Here is a 22,994-nt window from a genome sequence, read left to right as displayed (position 1 = left end):
TGTCGGTTGGTTTGGAACCATGAACTCTCCCAGCAGTTCTTAACCGCGGTCAGTGCTTCATTAAGCCGTGTTAACGTCTACTAATGAAAATATTGGAGAAAATATATTCCTGCACATTATCCCTTAAAAAAATCTTTCAAATAAAACTTGAAAGCTTAAAGGGAAGTGCTCCAGGTGAGGCTTGAACTCACAACCTCGGCATTGCTCAACAAATACTGCCTTATAAGTACCGCGCGCTAACCGATTGCGCCACTGGAGCTTCGTGCTGGTGTCACCTTACACTCGGTTTTCTTGTTTTGTCACTTGCAAACTTAACGCTCCTCTGTGGGACAGCGAAAATTGATGAAAAGGCTTCTTGCACATTAAGAAAGGTAGCTTGACCAAAGTTCGCTTGAAGCCTTTTCAGTCCACAAGCCAATTGTCTGTTTTTTCTTTCAAAATAGGCGTGTGGAAAGCTTTGTGATTCCCATGCAAGCTTGTAGAGCCATGCTTAAAGGGGTGGTTTTGGGACATGGATTTCGAGTGGAATTGATTCCTGGCGTAAAAAAAACCCTTGCCTACCGGCAGATGTCTTGCCAATGGTGTTACACTGGGCTGAAACGGTCATTTGCTCGATTGAGAGCACCCCAGATGGGACTCGAACCCACAATCCCTGGCTTAGGAGGCCAGTGCCTTATCCATTAGGCCACTGGGGCATGTGGTAGCAGCACTGGCTGGTTTTGGTGGCTGCAAACTAGGTTCAGAGAGCCCTCATTATGACTCTAGTTTGTTGCCCGACATACGAGATCGACTGATCGCTCTGGGCTAAAACAGTCAATTAGAAAAAAAAACAACCAAGCAAACACTACTTTTGGAATGTCTTTTGAAAAGAGCCCCAAAAATTGGACGTTCCTCTGGAAAATCACCTCTTTGGCACCTGCTTGATTTGCCTGGTTGACTTCTACTGGGAGTGCTACTGAGCATGTGCAAGACGTTTGCATACTAAGACTTCCTGGTTTTCAATAGACGCTTCAAGGTGAGCACGTCAAGGAGGCGCAGGTCTCATTTTCAAAGTCCAATAACCAAAGAACGCATGCAGCAAATACGTTTGGAGTCCAGGCAAAACGGACCCTAACGTGCACTAAAATATCAATCTGCAATTTGGGGGACTGGACTGAAGGACTCTTGTTTTCTCCCAGACTGAGCTTCCAATTGTGCTTCCTGTCACGGTGTCATAACTTGCACTCTGACAACAGTGCAAACACCACTCTTGTGATGCTCTTTTCAACTTCCTGTCCCAAGCCTGGAACCAGATGTGCAGCCTTCTCAAATTGTTATAAAAGCTTGCGGGGCCATTCGGACCAACTTCTCTGCTCCTCTTTATGTAAACATTTCTCCTCGTCTTTGTTGTGCTTTATTAAAAACCTTCCCTGACCGGGAATCGAACCCGGGCCGCGGCGGTGAGAGCGCCGAATCCTAGCCACTAGACCACCAGGGAATCGCTGGCGAGTGCTCTGAAGCCATGAGCTCTCCCAGCAGTTCTTAACCGCGATCAGTCCTTCATTGAGCCGTGTTCACGTCTACTACGGATAAGGTGGGAGACAATATATCCTTGCACATTATCCCTTAAAAATCTTTCAAATAACTTCCACACCACAGATGTTGAGGCTCACTAAGTCTTTCATCCAGTGGCGGGGATTTTGGTCTCGTTTTAAAGATTAGCACCATTTATGCTTTTTGCCAAACTTTTGGCACCATGCCAAATGAGAGAGACTCCTTGAAGATTGTAAAATTCCTTGTTCCAATATTAATCTCTCAGGATTAAAACTTGAAATCAGATGCGCAGACTTTTCAACTTGTTAGAAAAGCTCGCGGGACCATTCGGACCAACTTCTCTGCTCCTCTCCATGTAAACATTTCTCCTCATCTTTGCTGTACTTTATTAAAAACGTTCCCTGACCGGGAATCGAACCCGGGCCGCGGCGGTGAGAGCGCCGAATCCTAGCCACTAGACCACCAGGGAATCGCTGTCGGTTGGTTTGCAACCATGAACTCTCCCAGCAGTTCTTAACCGCGGTCAGTGCTTCATTAAGCCGTGTTAACGTCTACTAATGAAAATATTGGAGAAAATATATTCCTGCACATTATCCCTTAAAAAAATCTTTCAAATAAAACTTGAAAGCTTAAAGGGAAGTGCTCCAGGTGAGGCTTGAACTCACAACCTTGGCATTGCTCAACAAATACTGCCTTATAAGTACCGCGCGCTAACCGATTGCGCCACTGGAGCTTCGTGCTGGTGTCACCTTACACTCGGTTTTCTTGTTTTGTCACTTGCAAACTTAACGCTCCTCTGTGGGACAGCGAAAATTGATGAAAAGGCTTCTTGCACATTAAGAAAGGTAGCTTGACCAAAGTTCGCTTGAAGCCTTTTCAGTCCACAAGCCAATTGTCTGTTTTTTCTTTCAAAATAGGCGTGTGGAAAGCTTTGTGATTCCCATGCAAGCTTGTAGAGCCATGCTTAAAGGGGTGGTTTTGGGACATGGATTTCGAGTGGAATTGATTCCTGGCGTAAAAAAAAAACCTTGCCTACCGGCAGATGTCTTGCCAATGGCGTTACACTGGGCCCAAACGGTCACTTGCTCGATTGAGAGCACCCCAGATGGGACTCGAACCCACAATCCCTGGCTTAGGAGGCCAGTGCCTTATCCATTAGGCCACTGGGGAATGTGGTAGCAGCACTGGCTGGTTTTGGTGGCTGCAAACTAGGTTCAGAGAGCCCTCATTATGACTCTAGTTTGTTGCCCGACATACGAGATCGACTGATCGCTCTGGGCTAAAACAGTCAATTAGAAAAAAAAACAACCAAGCAAACACTACTTTTGGAATGTCTTTTGAAAAGAGCCCCAAAAATTGGACGTTCCTCTGGAAAATCACCTCTTTGGCACCTGCTTGATTTGCCTGGTTGACTTCTACTGGGAGTGCTACTGAGCATGTGCAAGACGTTTGCATACTAAGACTTCCTGGTTTTCAATAGACGCTTCAAGGTGAGCACGTCAAGGAGGCGCAGGTCTCATTTTCAAAGTCCAATAACCAAAGAACGCATGCAGCAAATACGTTTGGAGTCCAGGCAAAACGGACCCTAACGTGCACTAAAATATCAATCTGCAATTTGGGGGACTGGACTGAAGGACTCTTGTTTTCTCCCAGACTGAGCTTCCAATTGTGCTTCCTGTCACGGTGTCATAACTTGCACTCTGACAACAGTGCAAACACCACTCTTGTGATGCTCTTTTCAACTTCCTGTCCCAAGCCTGGAACCAGATGTGCAGCCTTCTCAAATTGTTATAAAAGCTTGCGGGGCCATTCGGACCAACTTCTCTGCTCCTCTTTATGTAAACATTTCTCCTCGTCTTTGTTGTGCTTTATTAAAAACCTTCCCTGACTGGGAATCGAACCCGGGCCGCGGCGGTGAGAGCGCCGAATCCTAGCCACTAGACCACCAGGGAATCGCTGGCGAGTGCTCTGAAGCCATGAGCTCTCCCAGCAGTTCTTAACCGCGATCAGTCCTTCATTGAGCCGTGTTCACGTCTACTACTGATAAGGTGGGAGACAATATATCCTTGCACATTATCCCTTAAAAATCTTTCAAATAACTTCCACACCACAGATGTTGAGGCTCACTAAGTCTTTCATCCAGTGGCGGGGATTTTGGTCTCGTTTTAAAGATTAGCACCATTTATGCTTTTTGCCAAACTTTTGGCACCATGCCAAATGAGAGAGACTCCTTGAAGATTGTAAAATTCCTTGTTCCAATATTAATCTCTCAGGATTAAAACTTGAAATCAGATGCGCAGACTTTTCAACTTGTTAGAAAAGCTCGCGGGACCATTCGGACCAACTTCTCTGCTCCTCTCCATGTAAACATTTCTCCTCATCTTTGCTGTACTTTATTAAAAACGTTCCCTGACCGGGAATCGAACCCGGGCCGCGGCGGTGAGAGCGCCGAATCCTAGCCACTAGACCACCAGGGAATTGCTGTCGGTTGGTTTGCAACCATGAACTCTCCCAGCAGTTCTTAACCGCGGTCAGTGCTTCATTAAGCCGTGTTAACGTCTACTAATGAAAATATTGGAGAAAATATATTCCTGCACATTATCCCTTAAAAAAATCTTTCAAATAAAACTTGAAAGCTTAAAGGGAAGTGCTCCAGGTGAGGCTTGAACTCACAACCTCGGCATTGCTCAACAAATACTGCCTTATAAGTACCGCGCGCTAACCGATTGCGCCACTGGAGCTTCGTGCTGGTGTCACCTTACACTCGGTTTTCTTGTTTTGTCACTTGCAAACTTAACGCTCCTCTGTGGGACAGCGAAAATTGATGAAAAGGCTTCTTGCACATTAAGAAAGGTAGCTTGACCAAAGTTCGCTTGAAGCCTTTTCAGTCCACAAGCCAATTGTCTGTTTTTTCTTTCAAAATAGGCATGTGGAAAGCTTTGTGATTCCCATGCAAGCTTGTAGAGCCATGCTTAAAGGGGTGGTTTTGGGACATGGATTTCGAGTGGAATTGATTCCTGGCGTAAAAAAAAACTTTGCCTACCGGCAGATGTCTTGCCGATGGTGTTACACTGGGCCGAAACGGTCACTTGCGCGATTGAGAGCACCCCAGATGGGACTCGAACCCACAATCCCTGGCTTAGGAGGCCAGTGCCTTAACCATTAGGCCACTGGGGCATGTGGTAGCAGCACTGGCTGGTTTTGGTGGCTGCAAACTAGGTTCAGAGAGCCCTCATTATGACTCTAGCTTGTTGCCCGACATACGAGATCGACTGATCGCTCTGGGCTAAAACAGTCAATTAGAAAAAAAAACAACCAAGCAAACACTACTTTTGGAATGTCTTTTGAAAAGAGCCCCAAAAATTGGACGTTCCTCTGGAAAATCACCTCTTTGGCACCTGCTTGATTTGCCTGGTTGACTTCTACTGGGAGTGCTTCTGAGCATGTGCAAGACGTTTGCATACTAAGACTTCCTGGTTTTCAATAGACGCTTCAAGGTGAGCACGTCAAGGAGGCGCAGGTCTCATTTTCAAAGTCCAATAACCAAAGAACGCATGCAGCAAATACGTTTGGAGTCCAGGCAAAACGGACCCTAACGTGCACTAAAATATCAATCTGCAATTTGGGGGACTGGACTGAAGGACTCTTGTTTTCTCCCAGACTGAGCTTCCAATTGTGCTTCCTGTCACGGTGTCATAACTTGCACTCTGACAACAGTGCAAACACCACTCTTGTGATGCTCTTTTCAACTTCCTGTCCCAAGCCTGGAACCAGATGTGCAGCCTTCTCAAATTGTTATAAAAGCTTGCGGGGCCATTCGGACCAACTTCTCTGCTCCTCTTTATGTAAACATTTCTCCTCGTCTTTGTTGTGCTTTATTAAAAACCTTCCCTGACCGGGAATCGAACCCGGGCCGCGGCGGTGAGAGCGCCGAATCCTAACCACTAGACCACCAGGGAATCGCTGGCGAGTGCTCTGAAGCCATGAGCTCTCCCAGCAGTTCTTAACCGCGATCAGTCCTTCATTGAGCCGTGTTCACGTCTACTACTGATAAGGTGGGAGACAATATATCCTTGCACATTATCCCTTAAAAATCTTTCAAATAACTTCCACACCACAGATGTTGAGGCTCACTAAGTCTTTCATCCAGTGGCGGGGATTTTGGTCTCGTTTTAAAGATTAGCACCATTTATGCTTTTTGCCAAACTTTTGGCACCATGCCAAATGAGAGAGACTCCTTGAAGATTGTAAAATTCCTTGTTCCAATATTAATCTCTCAGGATTAAAACTTGAAATCAGATGCGCAGACTTTTCAACTTGTTAGAAAAGCTCGCGGGACCATTCGGACCAACTTCTCTGCTCCTCTCCATGTAAACATTTCTCCTCATCTTTGCTGTACTTTATTAAAAACGTTCCCTAACCGGGAATCGAACCCGGGCCGCGGCGGTGAGAGCGCCGAATCCTAGCCACTAGACCACCAGGTAATCGCTGTCGGTTGGTTTGCAACCATGAACTCTCCCAGCAGTTCTTAACCGCGGTCAGTGCTTCATTAAGCCGTGTTAACGTCTACTAATGAAAATATTGGAGAAAATATATTCCTGCACATTATCCCTTAAAAAAATCTTTCAAATAAAACTTGAAAGCTTAAAGGGAAGTGCTCCAGGTGAGGCTTGAACTCACAACCTCGGCATTGCTCAACAAATACTGCCTTATAAGTAACGCGCGCTAACCGATTGCGCCACTGGAGCTTCGTGCTGGTGTCACCTTACACTCGGTTTTCTTGTTTTGTCACTTGCAAATACGTTTGGAGTCCAGGCAAAACGGACCCTAACGTGCACTAAAATATCAATCTGCAATTTGGGGGACTGGACTGAAGGACTCTTGTTTTCTCCCAGACTGAGCTTCCAATTGTGCTTCCTGTCACGGTGTCATAACTTGCACTCTGACAACAGTGCAAACACCACTCTTGTGATGCTCTTTTCAACTTCCTGTCCCAAGCCTGGAACCAGATGTGCAGCCTTCTCAAATTGTTATAAAAGCTTGCGGGGCCATTCGGACCAACTTCTCTGCTCCTCTTTATGTAAACATTTCTCCTCGTCTTTGTTGTGCTTTATTAAAAACCTTCCCTGACCGGGAATCGAACCCGGGCCGCGGCGGTGAGAGCGCCGAATCCTAGCCACTAGACCACCAGGGAATCGCTGGCGAGTGCTCTGAAGCCATGAGCTCTCCCAGCAGTTCTTAACCGCGATCAGTCCTTCATTGAGCCGTGTTCACGTCTACTACTGATAAGGTGGGAGACAATATATCCTTGCACATTATCCCTTAAAAATCTTTCAAATAACTTCCACACCACAGATGTTGAGGCTCACTAAGTCTTTCATCCAGTGGCGGGGATTTTGGTCTCGTTTTAAAGATTAGCACCATTTATGCTTTTTGCCAAACTTTTGGCACCATGCCAAATGAGAGAGACTCCTTGAAGATTGTAAAATTCCTTGTTCCAATATTAATCTCTCAGGATTAAAACTTGAAATCAGATGCGCAGACTTTTCAACTTGTTAGAAAAGCTCGCGGGACCATTCGGACCAACTTCTCTGCTCCTCTCCATGTAAACATTTCTCCTCATCTTTGCTGTACTTTATTAAAAACGTTCCCTGACCGGGAATCGAACCCAGGCCGCGGCGGTGAGAGCGCCGAATCCTAGCCACTAGACCACCAGGGAATCGCTGTCGGTTGGTTTGCAACCATGAACTCTCCCAGCAGTTCTTAACCGCGGTCAGTGCTTCATTAAGCCGTGTTAACGTCTACTAATGAAAATATTGGAGAAAATATATTCCTGCACATTATCCCTTAAAAAAATCTTTCAAATAAAACTTGAAAGCTTAAAGGGAAGTGCTCCAGGTGAGGCTTGAACTCACAACCTCGGCATTGCTCAACAAATACTGCCTTATAAGTACCGCGCGCTAACCGATTGCGCCACTGGAGCTTCGTGCTGGTGTCACCTTACACTCGGTTTTCTTGTTTTGTCACTTGCAAACTTAACGCTCCTCTGTGGGACAGCGAAAATTGATGAAAAGGCTTCTTGCACATTAAGAAAGGTAGCTTGACCAAAGTTCGCTTGAAGCCTTTTCAGTCCACAAGCCAATTGTCTGTTTTTTCTTTCAAAATAGGCGTGTGGAAAGCTTTGTGATTCCCATGCAAGCTTGTAGAGCCATGCTTAAAGGGGTGGTTTTGGGACATGGATTTCGAGTGGAATTGATTCCTGGCGTAAAAAAAAAACCTTGCCTACCGGCAGATGTCTTGCCAATGGCGTTACACTGGGCCGAAACGGTCACTTGCTTGATTGAGAGCACCCCAGATGGGACTCGAACCCACAATCCCTGGCTTAGGAGGCCAGTGCCTTATCCATTAGGCCACTGGGGCATGTGGTAGCAGCACTGGCTGGTTTTGGTGGCTGCAAACTAGGTTCAGAGAGCCCTCATTATGACTCTAGTTTGTTGCCCGACATACGAGATCGACTGATCGCTCTGGGCTAAAACAGTCAATTAGAAAAAAAAACAACCAAGCAAACACTACTTTTGGAATGTCTTTTGAAAAGAGCCCCAAAAATTGGACGTTCCTCTGGAAAATCACCTCTTTGGCACCTGCTTGATTTGCCTGGTTGACTTCTACTGGGAGTGCTTCTGAGCATGTGCAAGACGATTGCATACTAAGACTTCCTGGTTTTCAATAGACGCTTCAAGGTGAGCACGTCAAGGAGGCGCAGGTCTCATTTTCAAAGTCCAATAACCAAAGAACGCATGCAGCAAATACGTTTGGAGTCCAGGCAAAACGGACCCTAACGTGCACTAAAATATCAATCTGCAATTTGGGGGACTGGACTGAAGGACTCTTGTTTTCTCCCAGACTGAGCTTCCAATTGTGCTTCCTGTCACGGTGTCATAACTTGCACTCTGACAACAGTGCAAACACCACTCTTGTGATGCTCTTTTCAACTTCCTGTCCCAAGCCTGGAACCAGATGTGCAGCCTTCTCAAATTGTTATAAAAGCTTGCGGGGCCATTCGGACCAACTTCTCTGCTCCTCTTTATGTAAACATTTCTCCTCGTCTTTGTTGTGCTTTATTAAAAACCTTCCCTGACCGGGAATCGAACCCGGGCCGCGGCGGTGAGAGCGCCGAATCCTAGCCACTAGACCACCAGGGAATCGCTGGCGAGTGCTCTGAAGCCATGAGCTCTCCCAGCAGTTCTTAACCGCGATCAGTCCTTTATTGAGCCGTGTTCACGTCTACTACTGATAAGGTGGGAGACAATATATCCTTGCACATTATCCCTTAAAAATCTTTCAAATAACTTCCACACCACAGATGTTGAGGCTCACTAAGTCTTTCATCCAGTGGCGGGGATTTTGGTCTCGTTTTAAAGATTAGCACCATTTATGCTTTTTGCCAAACTTTTGGCACCATGCCAAATGAGAGAGACTCCTTGAAGATTGTAAAATTCCTTGTTCCAATATTAATCTCTCAGGATTAAAACTTGAAATCAGATGCGCAGACTTTTCAACTTGTTAGAAAAGCTCGCGGGACCATTCGGACCAACTTCTCTGCTCCTCTCCATGTAAACATTTCTCCTCATCTTTGCTGTACTTTATTAAAAACGTTCACTGACCGGGAATCGAACCCGGGCCGCGGCGGTGAGAGCGCCGAATCCTAGCCACTAGACCACCAGGGAATTGCTGTCGGTTGGTTTGCAACCATGAACTCTCCCAGCAGTTCTTAACCGCGGTCAGTGCTTCATTAAGCCGTGTTAACGTCTACTAATGAAAATATTGGAGAAAATATATTCCTGCACATTATCCCTTAAAAAAATCTTTCAAATAAAACTTGAAAGCTTAAAGGGAAGTGCTCCAGGTGAGGCTTGAACTCACAACCTCGGCATTGCTCAACAAATACTGCCTTATAAGTACCGCGCGCTAACCGATTGCGCCACTGGAGCTTCGTGCTGGTGTCACCTTACACTCGGTTTTCTTGTTTTGTCACTTGCAAACTTAACGCTCCTCTGTGGGACAGCGAAAATTGATGAAAAGGCTTCTTGCACATTAAGAAAGGTAGCTTGACCAAAGTTCGCTTGAAGCCTTTTCAGTCCACAAGCCAATTGTCTGTTTTTTCTTTCAAAATAGGCATGTGGAAAGCTTTGTGATTCCCATGCAAGCTTGTAGAGCCATGCTTAAAGGGGTGGTTTTGGGACATGGGTTTCGAGTGGAATTGATTCCTGGCGTAAAAAAAAACTTTGCCTACCGGCAGATGTCTTGCCGATGGTGTTACACTGGGCCGAAACAGTCACTTGCTCGATTGAGAGCACCCCAGATGGGACTCGAACCCACAATCCCTGGCTTAGGAGGCCAGTGCCTTATCCATTAGGCCACTGGGGCATGTGGTAGCAGCACTGGCTGGTTTTGGTGGCTGCAAACTAGGTTCAGAGAGCCCTCATTATGACTAGTTTGTTGCCCGACATACGAGATCGACTGATCGCTCTGGGCTAAAACAGTCAATTAGAAAAAAAAACAACCAAGCAAACACTACTTTTGGAATGTCTTTTGAAAAGAGCCCCAAAAATTGGACGTTCCTCTGGAAAATCACCTCTTTGGCACCTGCTTGATTTGCCTGGTTGACTTCTACTGGGAGTGCTTCTGAGCATGTGCAAGACGTTTGCATACTAAGACTTCCTGGTTTTCAATAGACGCTTCAAGGTGAGCACGTCAAGGAGGCGCAGGTCTCATTTTCAAAGTCCAATAACCAAAGAACGCATGCAGCAAATACGTTTGGAGTCCAGGCAAAACGGACCCTAACGTGCACTAAAATATCAATCTGCAATTTGGGGGACTGGACTGAAGGACTCTTGTTTTCTCCCAGACTGAGCTTCCAATTGTGCTTCCTGTCACGGTGTCATAACTTGCACTCTGACAACAGTGCAAACACCACTCTTGTGATGCTCTTTTCAACTTCCTGTCCCAAGCCTGGAACCAGATGTGCAGCCTTCTCAAATTGTTATAAAAGCTTGCGGGGCCATTCGGACCAACTTCTCTGCTCCTCTTTATGTAAACATTTCTCCTCGTCTTTGTTGTGCTTTATTAAAAACCTTCCCTGCCCGGGAATCGAACCCGGGCCGCGGCGGTGAGAGCGCCGAATCCTAGCCACTAGACCACCAGGGAATCGCTGGCGAGTGCTCTGAAGCCATGAGCTCTCCCAGCAGTTCTTAACCGCGATCAGTCCTTCATTGAGCCGTGTTCACGTCTACTACTGATAAGGTGGGAGACAATATATCCTTGCACATTATCCCTTAAAAATCTTTCAAATAACTTCCACACCACAGATGTTGAGGCTCACTAAGTCTTTCATCCAGTGGCGGGGATTTTGGTCTCGTTTTAAAGATTAGCACCATTTATGCTTTTTGCCAAACTTTTGGCACCATGCCAAATGAGAGAGACTCCTTGAAGATTGTAAAATTCCTTGTTCCAATATTAATCTCTCAGGATTAAAACTTGAAATCAGATGCGCAGACTTTTCAACTTGTTAGAAAAGCTCGCGGGACCATTCGGACCAACTTCTCTGCTCCTCTCCATGTAAACATTTCTCCTCATCTTTGCTGTACTTTATTAAAAACGTTCCCTGACCGGGAATCGAACCCGGGCCGCGGCGGTGAGAGCGCCGAATCCTAGCCACTAGACCACCAGGGAATCGCTGTCGGTTGGTTTGCAACCATGAACTCTCCCAGCAGTTCTTAACCGCGGTCAGTGCTTCATTAAGCCGTGTTAACGTCTACTAATGAAAATATTGGAGAAAATATATTCCTGCACATTATCCCTTAAAAAAATCTTTCAAATAAAACTTGAAAGCTTAAAGGGAAGTGCTCCAGGTGAGGCTTGAACTCACAACCTCGGCATTGCTCAACAAATACTGCCTTATAAGTACCGCGCGCTAACCGATTGCGCCACTGGAGCTTCGTGCTGGTGTCACCTTACACTCGGTTTTCTTGTTTTGTCACTTGCAAACTTAACGCTCCTCTGTGGGACAGCGAAAATTGATGAAAAGGCTTCTTGCACATTAAGAAAGGTAGCTTGACCAAAGTTCGCTTGAAGCCTTTTCAGTCCACAAGCCAATTGTCTGTTTTTTCTTTCAAAATAGGCGTGTGGAAAGCTTTGTGATTCCCATGCAAGCTTGTAGAGCCATGCTTAAAGGGGTGGTTTTGGGACATGGATTTCGAGTGGAATTGATTCCTGGCGTAAAAAAAAACCTTGCCTACCGGCAGATGTCTTGCCAATGGCGTTACACTGGGCCCAAACGGTCACTTGCTCGATTGAGAGCACCCCAGATGGGACTTGAACCCACAATCCCTGGCTTAGGAGGCCAGTGCCTTATCCATTAGGCCACTGGGGCATGTGGTAGCAGCACTGGCTGGTTTTGGTGGCTGCAAACTAGGTTCAGAGAGCCCTCATTATGACTCTAGTTTGTTGCCCGACATACGAGATCGACTGATCGCTCTGGGCTAAAACAGTCAATTAGAAAAAAAAACAACCAAGCAAACACTACTTTTGGAATGTCTTTTGAAAAGAGCCCCAAAAATTGGACGTTCCTCTGGAAAATCACCTCTTTGGCACCTGCTTGATTTGCCTGGTTGACTTCTACTGGGAGTGCTACTGAGCATGTGCAAGACGTTTGCATACTAAGACTTCCTGGTTTTCAATAGACGCTTCAAGGTGAGCACGTCAAGGAGGCGCAGGTCTCATTTTCAAAGTCCAATAACCAAAGAACGCATGCAGCAAATACGTTTGGAGTCCAGGCAAAACGGACCCTAACGTGCACTAAAATATCAATCTGCAATTTGGGGGACTGGACTGAAGGACTCTTGTTTTCTCCCAGACTGAGCTTCCAATTGTGCTTCCTGTCACGGTGTCATAACTTGCACTCTGACAACAGTGCAAACACCACTCTTGTGATGCTCTTTTCAACTTCCTGTCCCAAGCCTGGAACCAGATGTGCAGCCTTCTCAAATTGTTATAAAAGCTTGCGGGGCCATTCGGACCAACTTCTCTGCTCCTCTTTATGTAAACATTTCTCCTCGTCTTTGTTGTGCTTTATTAAAAACCTTCCCTGACCGGGAATCGAACCCGGGCCGCGGCGGTGAGAGCGCCGAATCCTAGCCACTAGACCACCAGGGAATCGCTGGCGAGTGCTCTGAAGCCATGAGCTCTCCCAGCAGTTCTTAACCGCGATCAGTCCTTCATTGAGCCGTGTTCACGTCTACTACTGATAAGGTGGGAGACAATATATCCTTGCACATTATCCCTTAAAAATCTTTCAAATAACTTCCACACCACAGATGTTGAGGCTCACTAAGTCTTTCATCCAGTGGCGGGGATTTTGGTCTCGTTTTAAAGATTAGCACCATTTATGCTTTTTGCCAAACTTTTGGCACCATGCCAAATGAGAGAGACTCCTTGAAGATTGTAAAATTCCTTGTTCCAATATTAATCTCTCAGGATTAAAACTTGAAATCAGATGCGCAGACTTTTCAACTTGTTAGAAAAGCTCGCGGGACCATTCGGACCAACTTCTCTGCTCCTCTCCATGTAAACATTTCTCCTCATCTTTGCTGTACTTTATTAAAAACGTTCCCTGACCGGGAATCGAACCCGGGCCGCGGCGGTGAGAGCGCCGAATCCTAGCCACTAGACCACCAGGGAATCGCTGTCGGTTGGTTTGCAACCATGAACTCTCCCAGCAGTTCTTAACCGCGGTCAGTGCTTCATTAAGCCGTGTTAACGTCTACTAATGAAAATATTGGAGAAAATATATTCCTGCACATTATCCCTTAAAAAAATCTTTCAAATAAAACTTGAAAGCTTAAAGGGAAGTGCTCCAGGTGAGGCTTGAGCTCACAACCTCGGCATTGCTCAACAAATACTGCCTTATAAGTACCGCGCGCTAACCGATTGCGCCACTGGAGCTTCGTGCTGGTGTCACCTTACACTCGGTTTTCTTGTTTTGTCACTTGCAAACTTAACGCTCCTCTGTGGGACAGCGAAAATTGATGAAAAGGCTTCTTGCACATTAAGAAAGGTAGCTTGACCAAAGTTCGCTTGAAGCCTTTTCAGTCCACAAGCCAATTGTCTGTTTTTTCTTTCAAAATAGGCATGTGGAAAGCTTTGTGATTCCCATGCAAGCTTGTAGAGCCATGCTTAAAGGGGTGGTTTTGGGACATGGATTTCGAGTGGAATTGATTCCTGGCGTAAAAAAAAACTTTGCCTACCGGCAGATGTCTTGCCGATGGTGTTACACTGGGCCGAAACGGTCACTTGCGCGATTGAGAGCACCCCAGATGGGACTCGAACCCACAATCCCTGGCTTAGGAGGCCAGTGCCTTAACCATTAGGCCACTGGGGCATGTGGTAGCAGCACTGGCTGGTTTTGGTGGCTGCAAACTAGGTTCAGAGAGCCCTCATTATGACTCTAGTTTGTTGCCCGACATACGAGATCGACTGATCGCTCTGGGCTAAAACAGTCAATTAGAAAAAAAAACAACCAAGCAAACACTACTTTTGGAATGTCTTTTGAAAAGAGCCCCAAAAATTGGACGTTCCTCTGGAAAATCACCTCTTTGGCACCTGCTTGATTTGCCTGGTTGACTTCTACTGGGAGTGCTACTGAGCATGTGCAAGACGTTTGCATACTAAGACTTCCTGGTTTTCAATAGACGCTTCAAGGTGAGCACGTCAAGGAGGCGCAGGTCTCATTTTCAAAGTCCAATAACCAAAGAACGCATGCAGCAAATACGTTTGGAGTCCAGGCAAAACGGACCCTAACGTGCACTAAAATATCAATCTGCAATTTGGGGGACTGGACTGAAGGACTCTTGTTTTCTCCCAGACTGAGCTTCCAATTGTGCTTCCTGTCACGGTGTCATAACTTGCACTCTGACAACAGTGCAAACACCACTCTTGTGATGCTCTTTTCAACTTCCTGTCCCAAGCCTGGAACCAGATGTGCAGCCTTCTCAAATTGTTATAAAAGCTTGCGGGGCCATTTGGACCAACTTCTCTGCTCCTCTTTATGTAAACATTTCTCCTCATCTTTGTTGTGCTTTATTAAAAACCTTCCCTGACCGGGAATCGAACCCGGGCCGCGGCGGTGAGAGCGCCGAATCCTAGCCACTAGACCACCAGGGAATCGCTGGTGAGTGCTCTGAAGCCATGAGCTCTCCCAGCAGTTCTTAACCGCGATCAGTCCTTCATTGAGCCGTGTTCACGTCTACTACTGATAAGGTGGGAGACAATATATCCTTGCACATTATCCCTTAAAAATCTTTCAAATAACTTCCACACCACAGATGTTGAGGCTCACTAAGTCTTTCATCAAGTGGCGGGGATTTTGGTCTCGTTTTAAAGATTAGCACCATTTATGCTTTTTGCCAAACTTTTGGCACCATGCCAAATGAGAGAGACTCCTTGAAGATTGTAAAATTCCTTGTTCCAATATTAATCTCTCAGGATTAAAACTTGAAATCAGATGCGCAGACTTTTCAATTTGTTAGAAAAGCTCGCGGGACCATTCGGACCAACTTCTCTGCTCCTCTCCATGTAAACATTTCTCCTCATCTTTGCTGTACTTTATTAAAAACGTTCCCTGACCGGGAATCGAACCCGGGCCGTGGCGGTGAGAGCGCCGAATCCTAGCCACTAGACCACCAGGGAATCGCTGTCGGTTGGTTTGGAACCATGAACTCTCCCAGCAGTTCTTAACCGCGGTCAGTGCTTCATTAAGCCGTGTTAACGTCTACTAATGAAAATATTGGAGAAAATATATTCCTGCACATTATCCCTTAAAAAAATCTTTCAAATAAAACTTGAAAGCTTAAAGGGAAGTGCTCCAGGTGAGGCTTGAACTCACAACCTCGGCATTGCTCAACAAATACTGCCTTATAAGTACCGCGCGCTAACCGATTGCGCCACTGGAGCTTCGTGCTGGTGTCAGCTTACACTCGGTTTTCTTGTTTTCTCACTTGCAACCTTAACGCTCCTCTGTGGGACAGCGAAAATTGATGAAAAGGCTTCTTGCACATTAAGAAAGGTAGCTTGACCAAAGTTCGCTTGAAGCCTTTTCAGTCCACAAGCCAATTGTCTGTTTTTTCTTTCAAAATAGGCGTGTGGAAAGCTTTGTGATTCCCATGCAAGCTTGTAGAGCCATGCTTAAAGGGGTGGTTTTGGGACATGGATTTCGAGTGGAATTGATTCCTGGCGTAAAAAAAACCTTGCCTACCGGCAGATGTCTTGCCAATGGCGTTACACTGGGCCCAAACGGTCACTTGCTCGATTGAGAGCACCCCAGATGGGACTCGAACCCACAATCCCTGGCTTAGGAGGCCAGTGCCTTATCCATTAGGCCACTGGGGCATGTGGTAGCAGCACTGGCTGGTTTTGGTGGCTGCAAACTAGGTTCAGAGAGCCCGCATTATGACTCTAGTTTGTTGCCCGACATACGAGATCGACTGATCGCTCTGGGCTAAAACAGTCAATTAGAAAAAAAAACAACCAAGCAAACACTACTTTTGGAATGTCTTTTGAAAAGAGCCCCAAAAATTGGACGTTCCTCTGGAAAATCACCTCTTTGGCACCTGCTTGATTTGCCTGGTTGACTTCTACTGGGAGTGCTACTGAGCATGTGCAAGACGTTTGCATACTAAGACTTCCTGGTTTTCAATAGACGCTTCAAGGTGAGCACGTCAAGGAGACGCAGGTCTCATTTTCAAAGTCCAATAACCAAAGAACGCATGCAGCAAATACGTTTGGAGTCCAGGCAAAACGGACCCTAACGTGCACTAAAATATCAATCTGCAATTTGGGGGACTGGACTGAAGGACTCTTGTTTTCTCCCAGACTGAGCTTCCAATTGTGCTTCCTGTCACGGTGTCATAACTTGCACTCTGACAACAGTGCAAACACCACTCTTGTGATGCTCTTTTCAACTTCCTGTCCCAAGCCTGGAACCAGATGTGCAGCCTTCTCAAATTGTTATAAAAGCTTGCGGGGCCATTCGGACCAACTTCTCTGCTCCTCTTTATGTAAACATTTCTCCTCGTCTTTGTTGTGCTTTATTAAAAACCTTCCCTGACCGGGAATCGAACACGGGCCGCGGCGGTGAGAGCACCGAATCCTAGCCACTAGACCACCAGGGAATCGCTGGCGAGTGCTCTGACGCCATGAGCTCTCCCAGCAGTTCTTAACCGCGATCAGTCCTTCATTGAGCCGTGTTCACGTCTACTACTGATAAGGTGGGAGACAATATATCCTTGCACATTATCCCTTAAAAATCTTTCAAATAACTTCCACACCACAGATGTTGAGGCTCACTAAGTCTTTCATCCAGTGGCGGGGATTTTGGTCTCGTTTTAAAGATTAGCACCATTTATGCTTTTTGCCAAACTTTTGGCACCATGCCAAATGAGAGAGACTCCTTGAAGATTGTAAAATTCCTTGTTCCAATATTAATCTCTCAGGATTAAAACTTGAAATCAGATGCGCAGACTTTTCAACTTGTTAGAAAAGCTCGCGGGACCATTCGGACCAACTTCTCTGCTCCTCTCCATGTAAACATTTCTCCTCATCTTTGCTGTACTTTATTAAAAACGTTCCCTGACCGGGAATCGAACCCGGGCCGCGGCGGTGAGAGCGCCGAATCCTAGCCACTAGACCACCAGGGAATCGCTGTCGGTTGGTTTGGAACCATGAACTCTCCCAGCAGTTCTTAACCGCGGTCAGTGCTTCATTAAGCCGTGTTAACGTCTACTAATGAAAATATTGGAGAAAATATATTCCTGCACATAATCCCTTAAAAAAATCTTTCAAATAAAACTTGAAAGCTTAAAGGGAAGTGCTCCAGGTGAGGCTTGAACTCACAACCTCGGCATTGCTCAACAAATACTGCCTTATAAGTACCGCGCGCTAACCGATTGCGCCACTGGAGCTTCGTGCTGGTGTCAGCTTACACTCGGTTTTCTTGTTTTGTCACTTGCAAACTTAACGCTCCTCTGTGGGACAGCGAAAATTGATGAAAAGGCTTCTTGCACATTAAGAAAGGTAGCTTGACCAAAGTTCGCTTGAAGCCTTTTCAGTCCACAAGCCAATTGTCTGTTTTTTCTTTCAAAATAGGCGTGTGGAAAGCTTTGTGATTCCCATGCAAGCTTGTAGAGCCATGCTTAAAGGGGTGGTTTTGGGACATGGATTTCGAGTGGAATTGATTCCTGGCGTAAAAAAAAACCTTGCCTACCGGCAGATGTCTTGCCAATGGTGTTACTCTGGGCCGAAACGGTCACTTGCTCGATTGAGAGCACCCCAGATGGGACTCGAACCCACAATCCCTGGCTTAGGAGGCCAGTGCCTTATCCATTAGGCCACTGGGGCATGTGGTAGCAGCACTGGCTGGTTTTGGTGGCTGCAAACTAGGTTCAGAGAGCCCTCATTATGACTCTAGTTTGTTGCCCGACATACGAGATCGACTGATCGCTCTGGGCTAAAACAGTCAATTAGAAAAAAAAACAACCAAGCAAACACTACTTTTGGAATGTCTTTTGAAAAGAGCCCCAAAAATTGGACCTCTGGAAAATCACCTCTTTGGCACCTGCTTGATTTGCCTGGTTGACTTCTACTGGGAGTGCTACTGAGCATGTGCAAGACGTTTGCATACTAAGACTTCCTGGTTTTCAATAGACGCTTCAAGGTGAGCACGTCAAGGAGGCGCAGGTCTCATTTTCAAAGTCCAATAACCAAAGAACGCATGCAGCAAATACGTTTGGAGTCCAGGCAAAACGGACCCTAACGTGCACTAAAATATCAATCTGCAATTTGGGGGACTGGACTGAAGGACTCTTGTTTTCTCCCAGACTGAGCTTCCAATTGTGCTTCCTGTCACGGTGTCATAACTTGCACTCTGACAACAGTGCAAACACCACTCTTGTGATGCTCTTTTCAACTTCCTGTCCCAAGCCTGGAACCAGATGTGCAGCCTTCTCAAATTGTTATAAAAGCTTGCGGGGCCATTCGGACCAACTTCTCTGCTCCTCTTTATGTAAACATTTCTCCTCGTCTTTGTTGTGCTTTATTAAAAACCTTCCCTGACCGGGAATCGAACCCGGGCCGCGGCGGTGAGAGCGCCGAATCCTAGCCACTAGACCACCAGGGAATCGCTGGTGAGTGCTTTGAAGCCATGAGCTCTCCCAGCAGTTCTTAACCGCGATCAGTCCTTCATTGAGCCGTGTTCACGTCTACTACTGATAAGGTGGGAGACAATATATCCTTGCACATTATCCCTTAAAAATCTTTCAAATAACTTCCACACCACAGATGTTGAGGCTCACTAAGTCTTTCATCCAGTGGCGGGGATTTTGGTCTCGTTTTAAAGATTAGCACCATTTATGCTTTTTGCCAAACTTTTGGCACCATGCCAAATGAGAGAGACTCCTTGAAGATTGTAAAATTCCTTGTTCCAATATTAATCTCTCAGGATTAAAACTTGAAATCAGATGCGCAGACTTTTCAACTTGTCTGCTCCTCTCCATATAAACATTTCTCCTCATCTTTGCTGTACTTTATTAAAAACGTTCCCTGACCGGGAATCGAACCCGGGCCGCGGCGGTGAGAGCGCCGAATCCTAGCCACTAGACCACCAGGGAATCGCTGTCGGTTGGTTTGGAACCATGAACTCTCCCAGCAGTTCTTAACCGCGGTCAGTGCTTCATTAAGCCGTGTTAACGTCTACTAATGAAAATATTGGAGAAAATATATTCCTGCACATTATCCCTTAAAAAAATCTTTCAAATAAAACTTGAAAGCTTAAAGGGAAGTGCTCCAGGTGAGGCTTGAACTCACAACCTCGGCATTGCTCAACAAATACTGCCTTATAAGTACCGCGCGCTAACCGATTGCGCCACTGGAGCTTCGTGCTGGTGTCACCTTACACTCGGTTTTCTTGTTTTGTCACTTGCAAACTTAACGCTCCTCTGTGGGACAGCGAAAATTGATGAAAAGGCTTCTTGCACATTAAGAAAGGTAGCTTGACCAAAGTTCGCTTGAAGCCTTTTCAGTCCACAAGCCAATTGTCTGTTTTTTCTTTCAAAATAGGCGTGTGGAAAGCTTTGTGATTCCCATGCAAGCTTGTAGAGCCATGCTTAAAGGGGTGGTTTTGGGACATGGATTTCGAGTGGAATTGATTCCTGGCGTAAAAAAAAACCTTGCCTACCGGCAGATGTCTTGCCAATGGTGTTACACTGGGCCGAAACGGTCACTTGCTCGATTGAGAGCACCCCAGATGGGACTCGAACCCACAATCCCTGGCTTAGGAGGCCAGTGCCTTATCCATTAGGCCACTGGGGCATGTGGTAGCAGCACTGGCTGGTTTTGGTGGCTGCAAACTAGGTTCAGAGAGCCCTCATTATGACTCTAGTTTGTTGCCCGACATACGAGATCGACTGATCGCTCTGGGCTAAAACAGTCAATTAGAAAAAAAAACAACCAAGCAAACACTACTTTTGGAATGTCTTTTGAAAAGAGCCCCAAAAATTGGACCTCTGGAAAATCACCTCTTTGGCACCTGCTTGATTTGCCTGGTTGACTTCTACTGGGAGTGCTACTGAGCATGTGCAAGACGTTTGCATACTAAGACTTCCTGGTTTTCAATAGACGCTTCAAGGTGAGCACGTCAAGGAGGCGCAGGTCTCATTTTCAAAGTCCAATAACCAAAGAACGCATGCAGCAAATACGTTTGGAGTCCAGGCAAAACGGACCCTAACGTGCACTAAAATATCAATCTGCAATTTGGGGGACTGGACTGAAGGACTCTTGTTTTCTCCCAGACTGAGCTTCCAATTGTGCTTCCTGTCACGGTGTCATAACTTGCACTCTGACAACAGTGCAAACACCACTCTTGTGATGCTCTTTTCAACTTCCTGTCCCAAGCCTGGAACCAGATGTGCAGCCTTCTCAAATTGTTATAAAAGCTTGCGGGGCCATTCGGACCAACTTCTCTGCTCCTCTTTATGTAAACATTTCTCCTCATCTTTGTTGTGCTTTATTAAAAACCTTCCCTGACCGGGAATCGAACCCGGGCCGCGGCGGTGAGAGCGCCGAATCCTAGCCACTAGACCACCAGGGAATCGCTGGCGAGTGCTCTGAAGCCATGAGCTCTCCCAGCAGTTCTTAACCGCTATCAGTCCTTCATTGAGCCGTGTTCACGTCTACTACTGATAAGGTGGGAGACAATATATCCTTGCACATTATCCCTTAAAAATCTTTCAAATAACTTCCACACCACAGATGTTGAGGCTCACTAAGTCTTTCATCCAGTGGCGGGGATTTTGGTCTCGTTTTAAAGATTAGCACCATTTATGCTTTTTGCCAAACTTTTGGCACCATGCCAAATGAGAGAGACTCCTTGAAGATTGTAAAATTCCTTGTTCCAATATTAATCTCTCAGGATTAAAACTTGAAATCAGATGCGCAGACTTTTCAACTTGTTAGAGAAGCTCGCGGGACCATTCGGACCAACTTCTCTGCTCCTCTCCATGTAAACATTTCTCCTCATCTTTGCTGTACTTTATTAAAAACGTTCCCTGACCGGGAATCGAACCCGGGCCGCGGCGGTGAGAGCGCCGAATCCTAGCCACTAGACCACCAGGGAATCGCTGTCGGTTGGTTTAGGAACCATGAACTCTCCCAGCAGTTCTTAACCGCGGTCAGTGCTCCATTAAGCCGTGTTAACGTCTACTAATGAAAATATTGGAGAAAATATATTCCTGCACATTATCCCTTAAAAAAATCTTTCAAATAAAACTTGAAAGCTTAAAGGGAAGTGCTCCAGGTGTGGCTTGAACTCACAACCTCGGCATCGCTCAACAAATACTGCCTTAGAAGTACCGCGCGCTAACCGATTGCGCCACTGGAGCTTCGTGCTGGTGTCAGCTTACACTCGGTTTTCTTGTTTTCTCACTTGCAACCTTAACGCTCCTCTGTGGCACAGCGAAAATTGATGAAAAGGCTTCTTGCACATTAAGAAAGGTAGCTTGACCAAAGTTCGCTTGAAGCCTTTTCAGTCCACAAGCCAATTGTCTGTTTTTTCTTTCAAAATAGGCGTGTGGAAAGCTTTGTGATTCCCATGCAAGCTTGTAGAGCCATGCTTAAAGGGGTGGTTTTGGGACATGGATTTCGAGTGGAATTGATTCCTGGCGTAAAAAAAAACCTTGCCTACCGGCAGATGTCTTGCCAATGGCGTTACACTGGGCCGAAACGGTCACTTGCTCGATTGAGAGCACCCCAGATGGGACTCGAACCCACAATCCCTGGCTTAGGAGGCCAGTGCCTTATCCATTAGGCCACTGGGGCATGTGGTAGCAGCACTGGCTGGTTTTGGTGGCTGCAAACTAGGTTCAGAGAGCCCTCATTATGACTCTAGTTTGTTGCCCGACATACGAGATCGACTGATCGCTCTGGGCTAAAACAGTCAATTAGAAAAAAAAACAACCAAGCAAACACTACTTTTGGAATGTCTTTTGAAAAGAGCCCCAAAAATTGGACGTTCCTCTGGAAAATCACCTCTTTGGCACCTGCTTGATTTGCCTGGTTGACTTCTACTGGGAGTGCTACTGAGCATGTGCAAGACGTTTGCATACTAAGACTTCCTGGTTTTCAATAGACGCTTCAAGGTGAGCACGTCAAGGAGGCGCAGGTCTCATTTTCAATGTCCAATAACCAAAGAACGCATGCAGCAAATACGTTTGGAGTCCAGGCAAAACGGACCCTAACGTGCACTAAAATATCAATCTGCAATTTGGGGGACTGGACTGAAGGACTCTTGTTTTCTCCCAGACTGAGCTTCCAATTGTGCTTCCTGTCACGGTGTCATAACTTGCACTCTGACAACAGTGCAAACACCACTCTTGTGATGCTCTTTTCAACTTCCTGTCCCAAGCCTGGAACCAGATGTGCAGCCTTCTCAAATTGTTATAAAAGCTTGCGGGGCCATTCGGACCAACTTCTCTGCTCCTCTTTATGTAAACATTTCTCCTCATCTTTGTTGTGCTTTATTAAAAACCTTCCCTGACCGGGAATCGAACCCGGGCCGCGACGGTGAGAGCGCCGAATCCTAGCCACTAGACCACCAGGGAATCGCTGGCGAGTGCTCTGAAGCCATGAGCTCTCCCAGCAGTTCTTAACCGCGATCAGTCCTTCATTGAGCCGTGTTCACGTCTACTACTGATAAGGTGGGAGACAATATATCCTTGCACATTATCCCTTAAAAATCTTTCAAATAACTTCCACACCACAGATGTTGAGGCTCACTAAGTCTTTCATCCAGTGGCGGGGATTTTGGTCTCGTTTTAAAGATTAGCACCATTTATGCTTTTTGCCAAACTTTTGGC

General features: G+C 46.1%; 38 non-coding genes across 38 annotated transcripts; all 38 read right to left on the bottom strand.

Annotated features, from left to right (window-relative positions):
* Nucleotides 1-166: 166 nt before the first annotated feature.
* TRNAI-UAU (transfer RNA isoleucine (anticodon UAU)) lies at nt 167-259 on the bottom strand. The gene is given in 2 exon segments: nt 167-202; nt 222-259. It is a non-coding gene; the product is annotated as a tRNA-Ile (tRNA).
* A 363-nt stretch (nt 260-622) lies between these two features.
* Nucleotides 623-695, bottom strand: TRNAR-CCU (transfer RNA arginine (anticodon CCU)). The gene has a single exon. It is a non-coding gene; the product is annotated as a tRNA-Arg (tRNA).
* A 710-nt stretch (nt 696-1,405) lies between these two features.
* Nucleotides 1,406-1,477, bottom strand: TRNAE-CUC (transfer RNA glutamic acid (anticodon CUC)). Its single transcript has one exon. It is a non-coding gene; the product is annotated as a tRNA-Glu (tRNA).
* A 453-nt stretch (nt 1,478-1,930) lies between these two features.
* On the bottom strand, nt 1,931-2,002 carry TRNAE-CUC (transfer RNA glutamic acid (anticodon CUC)). The gene has a single exon. It is a non-coding gene; the product is annotated as a tRNA-Glu (tRNA).
* A 171-nt stretch (nt 2,003-2,173) lies between these two features.
* Nucleotides 2,174-2,266, bottom strand: TRNAI-UAU (transfer RNA isoleucine (anticodon UAU)). The gene is given in 2 exon segments: nt 2,174-2,209; nt 2,229-2,266. It is a non-coding gene; the product is annotated as a tRNA-Ile (tRNA).
* A 364-nt stretch (nt 2,267-2,630) lies between these two features.
* TRNAR-CCU (transfer RNA arginine (anticodon CCU)) lies at nt 2,631-2,703 on the bottom strand. Its single transcript has one exon. It is a non-coding gene; the product is annotated as a tRNA-Arg (tRNA).
* Nucleotides 2,704-3,938: 1,235 nt separating this feature from the next.
* On the bottom strand, nt 3,939-4,010 carry TRNAE-CUC (transfer RNA glutamic acid (anticodon CUC)). The gene has a single exon. It is a non-coding gene; the product is annotated as a tRNA-Glu (tRNA).
* A 171-nt stretch (nt 4,011-4,181) lies between these two features.
* On the bottom strand, nt 4,182-4,274 carry TRNAI-UAU (transfer RNA isoleucine (anticodon UAU)). The gene is given in 2 exon segments: nt 4,182-4,217; nt 4,237-4,274. It is a non-coding gene; the product is annotated as a tRNA-Ile (tRNA).
* Nucleotides 4,275-4,637: 363 nt separating this feature from the next.
* On the bottom strand, nt 4,638-4,710 carry TRNAR-CCU (transfer RNA arginine (anticodon CCU)). The gene has a single exon. It is a non-coding gene; the product is annotated as a tRNA-Arg (tRNA).
* Nucleotides 4,711-5,420: 710 nt separating this feature from the next.
* On the bottom strand, nt 5,421-5,492 carry TRNAE-CUC (transfer RNA glutamic acid (anticodon CUC)). Its single transcript has one exon. It is a non-coding gene; the product is annotated as a tRNA-Glu (tRNA).
* A 696-nt stretch (nt 5,493-6,188) lies between these two features.
* On the bottom strand, nt 6,189-6,281 carry TRNAI-UAU (transfer RNA isoleucine (anticodon UAU)). The gene is given in 2 exon segments: nt 6,189-6,224; nt 6,244-6,281. It is a non-coding gene; the product is annotated as a tRNA-Ile (tRNA).
* Nucleotides 6,282-6,655: 374 nt separating this feature from the next.
* TRNAE-CUC (transfer RNA glutamic acid (anticodon CUC)) lies at nt 6,656-6,727 on the bottom strand. The gene has a single exon. It is a non-coding gene; the product is annotated as a tRNA-Glu (tRNA).
* A 696-nt stretch (nt 6,728-7,423) lies between these two features.
* Nucleotides 7,424-7,516, bottom strand: TRNAI-UAU (transfer RNA isoleucine (anticodon UAU)). The gene is given in 2 exon segments: nt 7,424-7,459; nt 7,479-7,516. It is a non-coding gene; the product is annotated as a tRNA-Ile (tRNA).
* Nucleotides 7,517-7,880: 364 nt separating this feature from the next.
* On the bottom strand, nt 7,881-7,953 carry TRNAR-CCU (transfer RNA arginine (anticodon CCU)). Its single transcript has one exon. It is a non-coding gene; the product is annotated as a tRNA-Arg (tRNA).
* Nucleotides 7,954-8,663: 710 nt separating this feature from the next.
* Nucleotides 8,664-8,735, bottom strand: TRNAE-CUC (transfer RNA glutamic acid (anticodon CUC)). The gene has a single exon. It is a non-coding gene; the product is annotated as a tRNA-Glu (tRNA).
* A 696-nt stretch (nt 8,736-9,431) lies between these two features.
* TRNAI-UAU (transfer RNA isoleucine (anticodon UAU)) lies at nt 9,432-9,524 on the bottom strand. The gene is given in 2 exon segments: nt 9,432-9,467; nt 9,487-9,524. It is a non-coding gene; the product is annotated as a tRNA-Ile (tRNA).
* Nucleotides 9,525-9,887: 363 nt separating this feature from the next.
* TRNAR-CCU (transfer RNA arginine (anticodon CCU)) lies at nt 9,888-9,960 on the bottom strand. Its single transcript has one exon. It is a non-coding gene; the product is annotated as a tRNA-Arg (tRNA).
* A 1,233-nt stretch (nt 9,961-11,193) lies between these two features.
* Nucleotides 11,194-11,265, bottom strand: TRNAE-CUC (transfer RNA glutamic acid (anticodon CUC)). The gene has a single exon. It is a non-coding gene; the product is annotated as a tRNA-Glu (tRNA).
* Nucleotides 11,266-11,436: 171 nt separating this feature from the next.
* Nucleotides 11,437-11,529, bottom strand: TRNAI-UAU (transfer RNA isoleucine (anticodon UAU)). Its single transcript is given in 2 exon segments — nt 11,437-11,472; nt 11,492-11,529. It is a non-coding gene; the product is annotated as a tRNA-Ile (tRNA).
* A 363-nt stretch (nt 11,530-11,892) lies between these two features.
* On the bottom strand, nt 11,893-11,965 carry TRNAR-CCU (transfer RNA arginine (anticodon CCU)). Its single transcript has one exon. It is a non-coding gene; the product is annotated as a tRNA-Arg (tRNA).
* A 710-nt stretch (nt 11,966-12,675) lies between these two features.
* On the bottom strand, nt 12,676-12,747 carry TRNAE-CUC (transfer RNA glutamic acid (anticodon CUC)). The gene has a single exon. It is a non-coding gene; the product is annotated as a tRNA-Glu (tRNA).
* A 453-nt stretch (nt 12,748-13,200) lies between these two features.
* On the bottom strand, nt 13,201-13,272 carry TRNAE-CUC (transfer RNA glutamic acid (anticodon CUC)). The gene has a single exon. It is a non-coding gene; the product is annotated as a tRNA-Glu (tRNA).
* Nucleotides 13,273-13,443: 171 nt separating this feature from the next.
* Nucleotides 13,444-13,536, bottom strand: TRNAI-UAU (transfer RNA isoleucine (anticodon UAU)). Its single transcript is given in 2 exon segments — nt 13,444-13,479; nt 13,499-13,536. It is a non-coding gene; the product is annotated as a tRNA-Ile (tRNA).
* Nucleotides 13,537-13,899: 363 nt separating this feature from the next.
* Nucleotides 13,900-13,972, bottom strand: TRNAR-CCU (transfer RNA arginine (anticodon CCU)). Its single transcript has one exon. It is a non-coding gene; the product is annotated as a tRNA-Arg (tRNA).
* A 710-nt stretch (nt 13,973-14,682) lies between these two features.
* On the bottom strand, nt 14,683-14,754 carry TRNAE-CUC (transfer RNA glutamic acid (anticodon CUC)). The gene has a single exon. It is a non-coding gene; the product is annotated as a tRNA-Glu (tRNA).
* Nucleotides 14,755-15,450: 696 nt separating this feature from the next.
* Nucleotides 15,451-15,543, bottom strand: TRNAI-UAU (transfer RNA isoleucine (anticodon UAU)). The gene is given in 2 exon segments: nt 15,451-15,486; nt 15,506-15,543. It is a non-coding gene; the product is annotated as a tRNA-Ile (tRNA).
* Nucleotides 15,544-15,905: 362 nt separating this feature from the next.
* On the bottom strand, nt 15,906-15,978 carry TRNAR-CCU (transfer RNA arginine (anticodon CCU)). The gene has a single exon. It is a non-coding gene; the product is annotated as a tRNA-Arg (tRNA).
* Nucleotides 15,979-17,213: 1,235 nt separating this feature from the next.
* On the bottom strand, nt 17,214-17,285 carry TRNAE-CUC (transfer RNA glutamic acid (anticodon CUC)). Its single transcript has one exon. It is a non-coding gene; the product is annotated as a tRNA-Glu (tRNA).
* Nucleotides 17,286-17,456: 171 nt separating this feature from the next.
* On the bottom strand, nt 17,457-17,549 carry TRNAI-UAU (transfer RNA isoleucine (anticodon UAU)). The gene is given in 2 exon segments: nt 17,457-17,492; nt 17,512-17,549. It is a non-coding gene; the product is annotated as a tRNA-Ile (tRNA).
* A 363-nt stretch (nt 17,550-17,912) lies between these two features.
* Nucleotides 17,913-17,985, bottom strand: TRNAR-CCU (transfer RNA arginine (anticodon CCU)). Its single transcript has one exon. It is a non-coding gene; the product is annotated as a tRNA-Arg (tRNA).
* A 706-nt stretch (nt 17,986-18,691) lies between these two features.
* Nucleotides 18,692-18,763, bottom strand: TRNAE-CUC (transfer RNA glutamic acid (anticodon CUC)). Its single transcript has one exon. It is a non-coding gene; the product is annotated as a tRNA-Glu (tRNA).
* Nucleotides 18,764-19,181: 418 nt separating this feature from the next.
* On the bottom strand, nt 19,182-19,253 carry TRNAE-CUC (transfer RNA glutamic acid (anticodon CUC)). The gene has a single exon. It is a non-coding gene; the product is annotated as a tRNA-Glu (tRNA).
* Nucleotides 19,254-19,424: 171 nt separating this feature from the next.
* On the bottom strand, nt 19,425-19,517 carry TRNAI-UAU (transfer RNA isoleucine (anticodon UAU)). The gene is given in 2 exon segments: nt 19,425-19,460; nt 19,480-19,517. It is a non-coding gene; the product is annotated as a tRNA-Ile (tRNA).
* Nucleotides 19,518-19,880: 363 nt separating this feature from the next.
* TRNAR-CCU (transfer RNA arginine (anticodon CCU)) lies at nt 19,881-19,953 on the bottom strand. The gene has a single exon. It is a non-coding gene; the product is annotated as a tRNA-Arg (tRNA).
* Nucleotides 19,954-20,659: 706 nt separating this feature from the next.
* TRNAE-CUC (transfer RNA glutamic acid (anticodon CUC)) lies at nt 20,660-20,731 on the bottom strand. The gene has a single exon. It is a non-coding gene; the product is annotated as a tRNA-Glu (tRNA).
* A 453-nt stretch (nt 20,732-21,184) lies between these two features.
* Nucleotides 21,185-21,256, bottom strand: TRNAE-CUC (transfer RNA glutamic acid (anticodon CUC)). Its single transcript has one exon. It is a non-coding gene; the product is annotated as a tRNA-Glu (tRNA).
* Nucleotides 21,257-21,428: 172 nt separating this feature from the next.
* Nucleotides 21,429-21,521, bottom strand: TRNAR-UCU (transfer RNA arginine (anticodon UCU)). The gene is given in 2 exon segments: nt 21,429-21,464; nt 21,484-21,521. It is a non-coding gene; the product is annotated as a tRNA-Arg (tRNA).
* A 363-nt stretch (nt 21,522-21,884) lies between these two features.
* TRNAR-CCU (transfer RNA arginine (anticodon CCU)) lies at nt 21,885-21,957 on the bottom strand. Its single transcript has one exon. It is a non-coding gene; the product is annotated as a tRNA-Arg (tRNA).
* Nucleotides 21,958-22,994: the final 1,037 nt, after the last annotated feature.

Source organism: Spea bombifrons, chromosome 4, assembly GCF_027358695.1.
Source record: "Spea bombifrons isolate aSpeBom1 chromosome 4, aSpeBom1.2.pri, whole genome shotgun sequence".
Classification (NCBI taxonomy): domain Eukaryota; kingdom Metazoa; phylum Chordata; class Amphibia; order Anura; family Pelobatidae; genus Spea; species Spea bombifrons.
The sequence above is the reverse complement of the archived record's forward strand: the minus strand, read 5'-3'. Positions and strand labels throughout refer to the sequence as shown.